Source organism: Anopheles ziemanni (genome assembly GCF_943734765.1).
Source record: "Anopheles ziemanni chromosome X unlocalized genomic scaffold, idAnoZiCoDA_A2_x.2 X_unloc_47, whole genome shotgun sequence".
NCBI lineage: Eukaryota > Metazoa > Arthropoda > Insecta > Diptera > Culicidae > Anopheles > Anopheles ziemanni.
In genome coordinates, this window is record NW_026689815.1 from 101,058 (window position 1) to 115,000 (window position 13,943).

The window sequence follows — 13,943 nt, forward strand, 5'->3', positions numbered from 1 at the left end:
CATACAAGCTTGCCTAGGGCGATCGGTCAAAACTTGTCTTACTATTCGATTGGTCTTCGCACTTTCACCCTAGGCAGTTTGCCTAGGTGTAGCTTCTTGAGGAGGTCAAAACCCAAAATAAGGAGGTTCAGCCGACCCAAAAACCTCCCCTGTCTGAACTACACTAACCCGATTTTTCAGGGTCCTCAGCGCCATACAACTTTGCCTAGGTCACATGTACTCTTGACTTAGGCCATCTGACTTGGTCCGTGTTTCTTCTTAGGGTTCACCTAGGTACTTTGCCTTGCTTGATGTGGTAACTTTTTAGTGTAGTTCAGACATCCCAATTTTGGGACTTAGCCGATTTTTCATGGATTTTCCATATGACCCATAGGGTCCCTTTCTTCATACAAGCTTGCCTAGGGCGATCGGTCAAAACTTGTCTTACTATTCGATTGGTCTTCGCACTTTCACCCTAGGCAGTTTGCCTAGGTGTAGCTTCTTGAGGAGGTCAAAACCCAAAATAAGGAGGTTCAGCCGACCCAAAAACCTCCCCTGTCTGAACTACACTAACCCGATTTTTCAGGGTCCTCAGCGCCATACAACTTTGCCTAGGTCACTTGTACTCTTGACTTAGGCCATCTGACTTGGTCCGTGTTTCTTCTTAGGGTTCACCTAGGTACTTTGCCTTGCTTGATGTGGTAACTTTTTAGTGTAGTTCAGACATCCCAATTTTGGGACTTAGCCGATTTTTCATGTATTTCCATATGACCCATAGGGTCCCTTTCTTCATACAAGCTTGCCTAGGGCGATCGGTCAAAACTTGTCTTACTATTCGATTGGTCTTCGCACTTTCACCCTAGGCAGTTTGCCTAGGTGTAGCTTCTTGAGGAGGTCAAAACCCAAAATAAGGAGGTTCAGCCGACCCAAAAACCTCCCCTGTCTAAACTACACTAACCAGATTTTTCAGGGTCCTCACCGTCATACAACTTTGCCTAGGTCACTTGTTCTCTTGACTTAGGCCATCTGACTTGGTCCGTGTTTCTTGCTAGGGTTCACCTAGGTACTTTGCCTTGCTTGATGTGGTAACTTTTTAGTGTAGTTCAGACATCCCAATTTTGGGACTTAGCCGATTTTTCATGTATTTCCATATGACCCATAGGGTCCCTTTCTTCATACAAGCTTGCCTAGGGCGATCGGTCAAAACTTGTCTTACTATTCGATTGGTCTTCGCACTTTCACCCTAGGCAGTTTGCCTAGGTGTAGCTTCTTGAGGAGGTCAAAACCCAAAATAAGGAGGTTCAGCCGACCCAAAAACCTCCCCTGTCTAAACTACACTAACCAGATTTTTCAGGGTCCTCACCGTCATACAACTTTGCCTAGGTCACTTGCACTCTTGACTTAGGCCATCTGACTTGGTCCGTGTTTCTTGCTAGGGTTCACCTAGGTACTTTGCCTTGCTTGATGTGGTAACTTTTTAGTGTAGTTCAGACATCCCAATTTTGGGACTTAGCCGATTTTTCATGTATTTCCATATGACCCATAGGGTCCCTTTCTTCATACAAGCTTGCCTAGGGCGATCGGTCAAAACTTGTCTTACTATTCGATTGGTCTTCGCACTTTCACCCTAGGCAGTTTGCCTAGGTGTAGCTTCTTGAGGAGGTCAAAACCCAAAATAAGGAGGTTCAGCCGACCCAAAAACCTCCCCTGTCTAAACTACACTTACCAGATTTTTCAGGGTCCTCACCGTCATACAACTTTGCCTAGGTCACTTGCACTCTTGACTTAGGCCATCTGACTTGGTCCGTGTTTCTTGCTAGGGTTCACCTAGGTACTTTGCCTTGCTTGGTGTGGTAACTTTTTAGTGTAGTTCTGACATCCTCATTTTGGGACTTAGCCGATTTTTCGTAAAATACCATATGACCCATATGGGTCCTTTCCTTCATATAAGTTTGCCTTGCTTGGTATGGTAACATTTGAGTGTAGTTCTGACATCATCATTTTGGGACTTAGCCGATTTTTCGTAAAATACCATATGACCCATATGGGTCCTTTGCTTCATATAAGTTTGCCTTGCTTGGTGTGGTAACATTTGAGTGTAGTTCTGACATCATCATTTTGGGACTTAGCCGATTTTTCGTAAAATACCATATGACCCATATGGGTCCTTTGCTTCATATAAGTTTGCCTTGCTTGGTGTGGTAACTTTTTAGTGTAGTTCTGACATCCCCATTTTGGGACTTAGCCGATTTTTCGTAAAATACCATATGACCCATCAGGGTCCTTGCCTTCATATAAGTTTGCCTTGCTTGGTGTGGTAACATTTGAGTGTAGTTCTGACATCCCCATTTTGGGACTTAGCCGATTTTTCGATCAATACCATATGACCCATCAGGGTCCTTTGCTTCATATAAGTTTGCCTTGCTTGGTGTGGTAACATTTGAGTGTAGTTCCGACATCATCATTTTGGGACTTAGCCGATTTTTCGTAAAATACCATATGACCCATCAGGGTCCTTGCCTTCATATAAGTTTGCCTTGCTTGGTGTGGTAACACATGAGTGTAGTTCTGACATCCCCATTTTGGGACTTAGCCGATTTTTCGTAAAATACCATATGACCCATCAGGGTCCTTTCCTTCATATAAGTTTGCCTTGCTTGATGTGGTAACATTTGAGTGTAGTTCAGACATCCCCATTTTGGGACTTAGCCGATTTTTCGATCCATACCATATGACCCATCAGGGTCCTTGCCTTCATATAAGTTTGCCTTGCTTGGTGTGGTAACATTTTAGTGTAGTTCTGACATCACCATTTTGGGACTTAGCCGATTTTTCGTAAAATACCATATGACCCATCAGGGTCCTTGCCTTCATATAAGTTTGCCTTGCTTGGTGTGGTAACATTTTAGTGTAGTTCTGACATCACCATTTTGGGACTTAGCCGATTTTTCGTAAAATACCATATGACCCATCAGGGTCCTTGCCTTCATATAAGTTTGCCTTGCTTGGTGTGGTAACATTTTAGTGTAGTTCTGACATCACCATTTTGGGACTTAGCCGATTTTTCGTAAAATACCATATGACCCATCAGGGTCCTTTGCTTCATATAAGTTTGCCTTGCTTGGTGTGGTAACATTTGAGTGTAGTTCTGACATCCCCATTTTGGGACTTAGCCGATTTTTCGATCCATCCTATATGACCCATCAGGGTCCTTTTTCTTCATATAAGTTTCCCAAGACTTAGTGCTTTTTACCTTTGGACACCAATATCACCCTTACGGGTTTCTTTGATCTTCTCACTTTGTATTGACCAAATGTAGGTCTTGCCATGCCAAACATATAATTGTTCTACACCAAGTCTCTATCTCGTACCGCCAGCTCGGTACATTCGATCAACCTGCCCTTAAGGCACCCGGGACTTAGCCATTTTTTCACATTTTTCATGATTTTGAGGCAACTTTTCTCGACTTTGTCACCTTATATCACCAAGATCCTTTCCCTTTAGCGCTTCACTCTGTTCGTATGATATTTAGCGCTGACTATCACCTTTCTATCGCTGACCTCAACTTCTTATTCGGTGCCATAGAGCCAGAGATATTTGGTGTATGCTGTTATAAGGGAAGTTTGTCACTTTTTCAAAGGCCCACTTTGGGACGCCCATATCTCACCTTCACGTATCTTCGATCTTCTTGTCGTCTATGGACGAAACTTAGGTCTTGTATTGGCCAACTTATAAATGTTCTACGGCCAAGCCGTATCTCTTACCGCCAGCCCGGTATTCATGGACTTAGTCGGATTTTCGCCTCTCGTGGTAACAATTTCTGACTTTGACTCACAATAACACCCGAACGGTCACATGCTAGCGCTTTGCTTGGTAGGAATTATAGTTAGCGCTACCTTTTCTCTTTCCATCGATACCTTGTTCGTTCCATTCCATGCCATACAGCCGAAGTTATGATGTTTCCCGTTTTCCATATCATGTGGAGCTTATGCTCTGGGAAAACCATCTAACACCTGTACCACCCTTTTGGGTACCACCGATCTCGTCACTATGTTCGGGCCAAATATAGGTTATAACATGCCCAACATATAATTGTTCTACACCAAGTCTCTATCTCTTACCGCCTGCTCGGTATTTTACTCGTAAGTCCAAATTTCACAACTTGTACTTTTTGGCCCAATGTACTCGAGTTTCAATTTTGGTAACATTTTTCGACTTTGACACTTAATAACTTCCAAATCATGCTAGTTAGCGCTTTGCTTTCTTCTAGTCGTATCTAGCGCTGGGTGTTACCTTTCCAAAACATATCCTAGCTTTACAATCCATGCCATACAGCCGGAGCTACATGGTGCACAAGTCAAATCCATTTTAGCCATGTTTCATTTTTGCCAATTTTTGACCACTCGTATCACCCTTCCAGAGTGGTCCGATCTTCTCGCTGTCTATGGACGACTTTTAGGTCTCGTAGAGGCAAACTTATAAGTATTCTACGTCAACCCGCTATCTCTTACCGCCTGCTCGGTATTCTTGGTCTTGTGTGATTTTTGGCCATTTTGGTATTATTTTTCCACTTTGTCGCTTAATAACTCAGTTTTGCTCAACACTTAGCGCTTCGGTTGTTTGGGATTATAGTTAGCGCTCGGTTCGACCTTTCCAACACTGATCTTAGCTTGTCGATCCGTTCCATACAGCCTGAGTTATTCGCGATACCGTGTTTCAATCCATTTCTCAAGTCTCGTTTTGGTCCAACTTTGAACCAGCCATATCACCCTGATGGGTACCTCCGATCTTCTCGCTCTATATTGGCCAAAGTTAGGTCTTGTGATAACGTACTTATGATTGTTCTACGCCGTGTTCGTAGCTCTTATCGTTCGCCCGCTATTTTCGATCATAAGGTGAATTTTCGCCTCTAAACCACCATTTTTCACCTTTGCCCTCTAATATGACCGACTTGCTCAACACCTAGCGCTTCGCTTGGTAGGACACATAGCTAGCGCTCGTCAAGACCTTTCCAACGCATATCCAAGCTTTCCGATCCGAGCCATACAGCCTGAGCTATAGGCGATACCGTTTTTCCCATTTTCTTGGTCACATGCACTTTAGGGTACCCCTTTTTGCCTTTGACCCTTAATACCTCCTCCGGGTCACTAGTAGGCGCTCAGCTTGGTAGGAAACATAGCTAGAGCAGGCCTTCACCTTTCCAAAACTGCCGAAAGTGTACCGATCCGACATCTAGAACCAAAGTTATGGTCATTCCCATCATGCTCTACTTTCATGGTCAACCTCCACCAAGCACACCTAGGTTGGACCAACTTTCACCAACTCATCTCGAACCCCAAATTTGCTTCGACCTACTAGGTTTCCCTAGTAAAGTGGTCAAAACATCCATTACAACACGACTGGTCTTTCTGGTGGTCGACCTAGGCGACTTTGTTCGACGACCACCACCCCATGGAACTAAAAGACGTCCCTTGATACGGACCACCGATACATTTTCCGGCCTGTCTAAACTACACTCATCGAAATTTTTTTGGGTCCCCACCGTCATACAAGTTTGCCTAGGTCAAGTTTTTCTTCCGGATCGGCCGCGGACCTCACTTTTCATTATCTAGGGAGGCCATAGGGCCCCAAAAGGGGTTTTTTAAAATTTTCGACACTTTCGACTTTGGTCGGATTTTTTCCGATTTTGGTCCGACCTAGGGACTTGGTGGTCCAAGGAGCCTCGGGACCAAACTTTTTTCTCAGGGGTCCCTACCTCCATACAACTTTGCCTAGGTAAATTTTTTGTTCCAAATCGACCGCGGATTTCACTTTTCAATATCTGGGGCTCGTGTAGAGTCCGAATATGAGGTTTTCTCATTTTTCGACATTTTCGACTTTTTTCGACTTTTTTCGGGTTTTTCGACCTAGGGGTCCGCCGAACAAATTTTGGGTCAAAAATTTTTATTGAACTAGTCGAAAGTACGCAAAAAGATAAGACTTTTTGCCGAAGACACCATGCCCCGGAACCGACTCCTTCCCCTTCAAAATTGGGGACAAACGTGATTTTTGAAACTTTTCCTTAGGGAGCCCAAGACTTAGAAAGTTTTCAAATTCTCGATTTTTCGATTGCGAGCTAGCGCTTTGCGGTCTTCGGCAATGTTGTAGATCTCGACGAGATAAGACTTTTTGGTCAAGGGACATTTTGCCCTCCGACCCCTCCTTCCCCCCGCAAATCGCCCCCCAAAGTGCAATTTTTGCATTTTCACCTCTTTGCACGCACTGTTCGGCCCAAATGGCCACTTTCTATGGGTCTGAGCGCTTTGCGGTCTTCGGCAAACTTTTAGAGCGTACCAAGCCCTAATTATAATTGTTCTACACCAACTTCGTACCTCTTCATCCCTGGCCGCTATTCGCGTACCAAGGTAATTTTTGTTCATTTTGTCAACATTTTTTCATCTTTGACTGTTTATATCGGCCTTGCCATGAACCGATAGCGCTTCGCTGTGTTCTAACGTAAGTTAGTACTACTCAATACCTTTCCAAATCATGTCTTAGATTGTCATTTGCTTGCTTACAGCCGGAGCTATGAGCGATACCGTAAAAAGTACCGAAACTTGGAAAAATCCTTGGATCGCCCATATCCCCCCTTTGGGGACCAGATATCGAAAAAAGTTCTTATTCAAAAAGTTGCGCCTTAACGTGTTCTAGTTATGCCTAGAACATTTCACTTCGCTAGCTGGCCTGCAACTTAGCCGTAATTGGGATTTTAGGGTGTTCATGGAGGGCCCATTTCCTGCGACTTGGTATCTTTTGGGCCCTATGTTTCTCTAATATCTCCACAAGTTTTCCAGATAGCTTTCTCATACTTTCAGGGTGTCTAGAGCACCTCAAGACCTTTCCAACGCTATGCCGTTCGCCTCGCTCGGACATCTACAGCCGAAGTTATTCGAGGTACACGGTACCTTACCCTGTTTTCTCAGTACTTGGTCGAAAATTTCGATCAGCCATATGACCGACTTGGACAACCCTGAGCGGGTTGGCCCCATATAACTAAACTTTTGTCTCTTGTAGGCAAACTTATAAATGTTCCACGTCAACTCGCTATCTCGTACCGCCTTGACGGTATACTTGGTCCAAGGGCCATTTCCAGCGACTTGGTCGCAATTTCGCTCTAAGTTTCGCTAATACCTTCGTCCGTGGACATGGTGATTTTTTGTACGTATTTTTCCTTGATAGTCCCACTCAAGACTATTCCATACCAGAGCCAAGCGTCCCGCTAAGTGCCATACAGCCTGAGCAGTAATTCATGAAAGGTACCTCTACCAGTCTTTGCCATACTTGGGTACAAACTTTGTATCGCCCATATCTCCACTTTGGAGGCCAGCCAGCACCTTTGCCCCATATACTTTTTTCTTGGTCATACCATGCACTAAATATAATTGTTCTACGCCAACTTGCTATCTCTTCTCTAACTTGCCGTTATTCTTGGTCCAAGTCCCATTTCATTCGTTTTCGGACCCATTTTGCTATATGTTTCACTAATAGCTTCGGCCATGGACAAGCTGATATTCTGTTTGTATTTTTGCTTGATAGTCCCACTCAAGACCATTCCAAAACACACCGCAACTTGTCGCTCGGTGGCAAACTGACCGAGTTATAATTCATGAAAGATACCTCAACTTGGTACACCACGTGGTCGGCCCAAACCATAAACCGACCAAACGACCGACTTGGAGCACCCTGACCGGGTTGGCCCCATATAATGAAAGTTGCGTCTCTACACGCCCAACTTATGAATATTCTACGCCAAGTCGCTATCTCTTACCGGTAAGCCGGTATTCACCTTCCAAGGGGGATTTTGGTCAAGTGCCATTTCCTGCGACTTGGTCCCCGAATACGACCATCATCACCTAATATCTCCGTGGTCTTTCAACTCAGCCTCATGAAACTTTCAGGGTAGATAGGTCTCCCCGAGACCTTTCCAACGGTGAGCCGTTTGCCTCGCTCGGCCATATACAGCCGAAGTTATTAATGGTACTTGGTACCTTACCCTGTTTTTTCCATACTTGTTCGTACTTGGGTACAAACTTTGTATCGCCCATATCTCCACTTTGGAGGCCAGCCAGCACCTTGGCCTCATATACTTTTTTGTTGGTCATACCATGCACTAAATATAATTGTTCTACGCCAACTTGCTATCTCTTCTCCAACTTGCCGTTATTCTTGGTCCAAGTCCCATTTCATTCGTTTTCGGACCCATTTTGCTATATGTTTCACTAATAGCTTCGGCCATGGACAAGCTGATATTCTGTTTGTATTTTTGCTTGATAGTCCCACTCAAGACCATTCCAAAACACACCGCAACTTATCGCTCGGTGGCAAACTGACCGAGTTATAATTCATGAAAGATACCTCAACTTGGTACACCATGTGGTCGGCCCAAACCATATACCGACCAAACGACCGACTTGGAGCACCCTGACCGGGTTGCCCCCATATAATGAAAGTTGCGTCTCTACACGCCCAACTTATGAATATTCTACGCCAAGTCGCTATCTCTTACCGGTAAGCCGGTATTCACCTTCCAAGGGTGATTTTGGTCAAGTGCCATTTCCTGCGACTTGGTCAACGAATTGGACCATCATCACCTAATATCTCCGTGGTCTTTCAACTCAGCCTCATAAAACTTTCAGGGTAGATAGGTCTCCCCAAGACCTTTCCAACGGTGAGCCGTTTGCCTCGCTCGGCCATCTACAGCCGAAGTTATTATTGGTACTTGGTACCTTACCCTGTTTTTTCCATACTTGTTCGTACTTGGGTACAAACTTTGGATCGCCCATATCTCCACTTTGGAGGCCAGCCAGCACCTTGGCCCCATATACTTTTTTGTTGGTGATACCATGCACCAAATATAATTGTTCTACGCAAGCTTGCTATCTCTTCTCCAACTTGCGGTTATTTTTGACTCAAGTCCCATTTCCATAGTTTTTGGTACCAATTTGCTCTATGTTTCGCTAATAGCTTCGCCCAAGGACTTTGTGATTTTTTGTTCGCATTTTTCCTAAATAGTCCCACTCAAGACTATTCCAAATCACACCTTAGCTTGTCGCTCAGTGTCATACAGCCAGAGTTTTAATTCATGAAAGGTACATCACCTTGGTACACCACGTGGTCGGTCCAAACCATCAACCAACCATATGACCGACTTCGAGTCGAGCTAGCGGCTAGGCTCAATATAATGAAATGCGTGTCTTGATGCGGGCTACTGACGGTCTGAACAATGTAGCTCGCTAGCTCGTCTCTAAACTTGTGTTTTGGTCGAATATTGGGTGTTCATGTACCACTTCGGGTAACATGGACTTTGGTGCAACTTTACCACTTGTGCACTTAATAACTTCCCGGTCATTCAAGTCTTTGCCTTCATACTTTCAGGGTAGTTAGGTCTCGTCGAGACCTTTCCATACATATGCCAAACTCATCGGTCGGACATCTATAGCCCGAGTTATTCGCGGTACACCGTACCTTACCCTGTTTTTTCCTCAATTGGGTACAAACCTTGGAACACCCATATCGCCCCTTTAGAGACTAGCTGGCACGTTGGCCTCATATAATGATAAGTGCACCTCAACTAGGGCTACTGACGGTCAGAACATTTCAACTTGCTAGCTCGGGCCCACACTTGTGTTTTTCTCGAATATATGGTTCAAGTGTGCCACTTTGGGCACTTTTGGACATTTTGTCCCCACACAACTTTCTTGCCTTGGTAGATAGGGTCTTGTGATCTTGGGCAAAAAGATGCACCAAGATATAGTCTAACTTTCGTTCTTGTACCGCAAAGCGCTATCTCAAACACCCGAGGAGATAGAAAGTGATTATGTTCGGTATATCGGTCTTCCATGGCCTACTATGGTAAGCCCCTGCAGGTATGCAACCGAAGGTGCTTTGTACATGTATTTGGTGCAATATCGGTGCAAAGTAGGTGTTTCCTTGATCGGGCTATAACTTTCTTGGTTGATGTTGGATTGCTTTGCGGTCTTCGGGGGATAGTTAGGGAACATGTTGGCCAACATTTCCTTATTCCTCAGCCTGGCCGTACCTCTTACCGTCTAGGCGGTATACATGCTCTAAGTTGGAACTTGTGTTCCTTTGGGTAACTTCTCTGACTTTGACGCTTAATAACTTTCGTTCATATGCAGTCTAAGCTCTGCAACTCTCAGGAAAGCTAGTACTACTCATTTCCTTTCCATATCAGTCTTTGGCTTGTCGATCCGATGTCTACAGCCTGACTTATTCACGTTGCCTGTGAAGGTAGGTTTTTGCCCATTTTCCAGTTCATGTGGTAACATTCCCGGACTTTGCCGGCTTTCTCTTCATGTGGTAACTTGCTTGCTTGTGTGGTAACTTGAAAGTGTATTTCCGACAGACCCAATCTCGGACTTAGCCGATTTTTCTCTTCATATTATATGGATCCATCACTAGGCCATCTTGCTTGCTTGTGTGGTAACTTGGAAGTGTATTTCTGACAGACCCAATCTGGGACTTAGCCGATTTTTCTCTTCATATTATATGGATCCTGGACTTAGCCGATTTTTCTCTTCATATCATATGGATCCATCACTAGGCCATCTTGCTTGCTTGTGTGGTAACTTGGAAGTGTATTTCTGACAGACCCAATCTGGGACTTAGCCGATTTTTCTCTTCATATTATATGGATCCTGGACTTAGCCGATTTTTCTCTTCATATCATATGGATCCATCACTAGGCCATCTTGCTTGCTTGTGTGGTAACTTGGAAGTGTATTTCTGACAGACCCAATCTGGGACTTAGCCGATTTTTCTCTTCATATCATATGGATCCATCACTAGGCCATCTTGCTTGCTTGTGTGGTAACTTGGAAGTGTATTTCTGACAGACCCAATCTGGGACTTAGCCGATTTTTCTCTTCATATTATATGGATCCTGGACTTAGCCGATTTTTCTCTTCATATCATATGGATCCATCACTAGGCCATCTTGCTTGCTTGTGTGGTAACTTGGAAGTGTATTTCTGACAGACCCAATCTGGGACTTAGCCGATTTTTCTCTTCATATTATATGGATCCTGGACTTAGCCGATTTTTCTCTTCATATCATATGGATCCATCATTAGGCCATCTTGCTTGCTTGTGTGGTAACTTGATAGTGTATTTCCGACAGACCCAATCTCGGACTTAGCCGATTTTTCTCTTCATATTATATGGTTCCATCACTAGGCCATCTTGCTTGCTTGTGTGGTATCTTGAAAGTGTATGTCTGACAGACCCAATCTCGGACTTAGCCGATTTTTCTCTTCATATAATATGGATCCTGGACTTAGCCTGTTATTAGGTTATTATATATGGATCCTGGACTTAGCCGATTATTAGGTTATTATATATGGATCCTGGACTTAGCCGATTTTTCTCTTCATATAATATGGATCCGGGACTTAGCCGATTATTAGGTTATTATATATGGATCCTGGACTTAGCCGATATTTCTCTTCATATAATATGGATCCGGGACTTAGCCAATTTTTCTCTTCATATAATATGGATCCGGGACTTAGCCGATTTTTCTCTTCATATAATATGGATCCGGGACTTAGCCAATTTTTCTCTTCATGTGGTAACGTATGCCAATCGCTCACAAGTCATGGGATAAGGGTACTTGTGTTCTTCCATCTTCTAAGTCCCGCACGGGGACATCGTGATCGCCCCAAGTCCGGAATAGCGCCAAGTCAAGCCCCACGGTGGCCGTGCAGGACCTGTTAGCGGGGGCCCCACTGACAGCACTAATCCGGACTTAGAAATTATATCTTTCTAATCGAACACCACACACGCAACACCACCATACCACCATCTCCTTGCAAGTACCTAAGTACCCGCAACTCCATGGTGAAGGCAATGTCACTCCATCACCAACCTCTTTGCACTGCAAGCACTTGCGTACCCACAACACTCCGAAGAAGGCAACGGCGCGCGATGCTCGACTCCACACACCACACCACACCACACCACCGATGGCCAGCCAGCCAGCCAGCCCAGCTAAGGGCTAACCCACCAACCAACCACCAATGGCCTAGGCCAGCCGGATCCCACCTTCAAGTCCAAGCACAGCCAAGTGCAAGTACCGCCAAGTGTTCACCAACCGCCCAACACACCACACCACCGATGGCCAGCCAGCCAGCCAGCCCAGCTAAGGGCTAACCAACCAACCAACCACCAATGGCCTAGGCCAGCCGGATCCCACCTTCAAGTCCAAGCACAGCCAAGTGCAAGTACCGCCAAGTGTTCACCAACCAACCATCACACCAGGTCAGCCGGCCGGTACCCACCTTCAAGTGCCATTACCCTCGGGTGCAAGCTCAATCAAGTGTTAACCAACCAACCCGGCCAAGGCAGCCAACAGGCCGGCACCCTACAGCACCGACCCGCCATTACCACCTCAACCGTTGACCATGCAAGTGGCCTCGGACAACAGGTGACACCCGAAGTACATCCGAAGAACGTATATCAAGTGTTTGCTCACCAAGTCCTCAACCAACCCCAAGTACCCGGAGGTACCCAGAGTGTTGGATCCGCCAACCACTACCAGCACTCCAAGTCCTTGCGAACCCAAAGTGTTTGCCCGGTAGGGCCATTGTATCACAACGCTTGCGACCATGCAAGTGGCCTCGAACAAGGTGACAGGGGTATCTTCACCAAGTTCGCAACCAACCCCAAGTACCCGGAGGTACCCAGAGTGTTGGGTCCGCCAACCACTACCAGCACTCCAAGTCCTCGCGAACCCAAAGTGTTTGCCCGGTAGGGCCATTAGACCACAACGCTTGCTAACCATGCAAGTGGCCTCGGACAACAGGTGACACCCGAAGTACATCCGAAGAGTGTATATCAAGTGTTTGTTCACCAAGTCCTCAACCAACCCCAAGTACCCGGAGGTACCCAGAGTGTTGGGTCCGCCAACCACTACCAGCACTCTAAGTCCTCGCGAACCCAAAGTGTTTGCCCGGTAGGGCCATTAGACCACAACGCTTGCTAACCATGCAAGTGGTCTCGGACAACAGGCGATACCCGAAGTACATCCGAAGAGTGTATATCAAGTGTTTGTTCACCAAGTCCTCAACCAACCCCAAGTACCCGGAGGTACCCAGAGTGTTGGATCCGCAAACCCGTCCCGGCACTCCAAGTCCTTGCGAACCCAAAGTGTTTGCCCGGTAGGGCCATTGTATCACAACGCTTGCTACCATGCAAGTGGCCTCGGACAACAGGTGACACCCGAAGTACATCCGGAGAGTGTACAACAAGTGTTTGTTCACCAAGTCCTCAACCAACCCCAAGTACCCGGAGGTACCCAGAGTGTTGGATCCGCCAACCCGTCCCGGCACTCCAAGTCCTTGCGAACCCAAAGTGTTTGCCCGGTAGGGCCATTGAATCACAACGCTTGCTAACCATGCAAGTGGTCTCGGACAACAGGTGACACCCGAAGTACATCCGGAGAGTGTATATCAAGTGTTTGTTCACCAAGTCCTCAACCAACCCCAAGTACCCGGAGGTACCCAGAGTGTTGGATCCGCCAACCCGTCCCGGCACTCTAAGTCCTTGCGAACCCAAAGTGTTTGCCCGGTTGGGCCATTAGATCACAACGCTTGCTAACCATGCAAGTGGTCTGGAGTATAGGTGATACTGACATACCACCGAGATGGTACATCTAGTATTGGGTCACCAAAACCAAACCAACCCCAAGTATCAACCCGGCATACTCAGAGTGATGGATCCGCCAACCCGTCCCGGCACTCCAAGTAATTGACGAACCGAAAGTGTTTGCCCGGTAAGGCCATTAGATCACAACGCTTGCTACCCCACGGCGAGCTAAACATGCAAGTGGTCTTAGGCAACAGGTGACACCCGAAATTCATCCGAAGATGGAATATCAAGTGTTTAATCACCAAGCCAGCATCCAA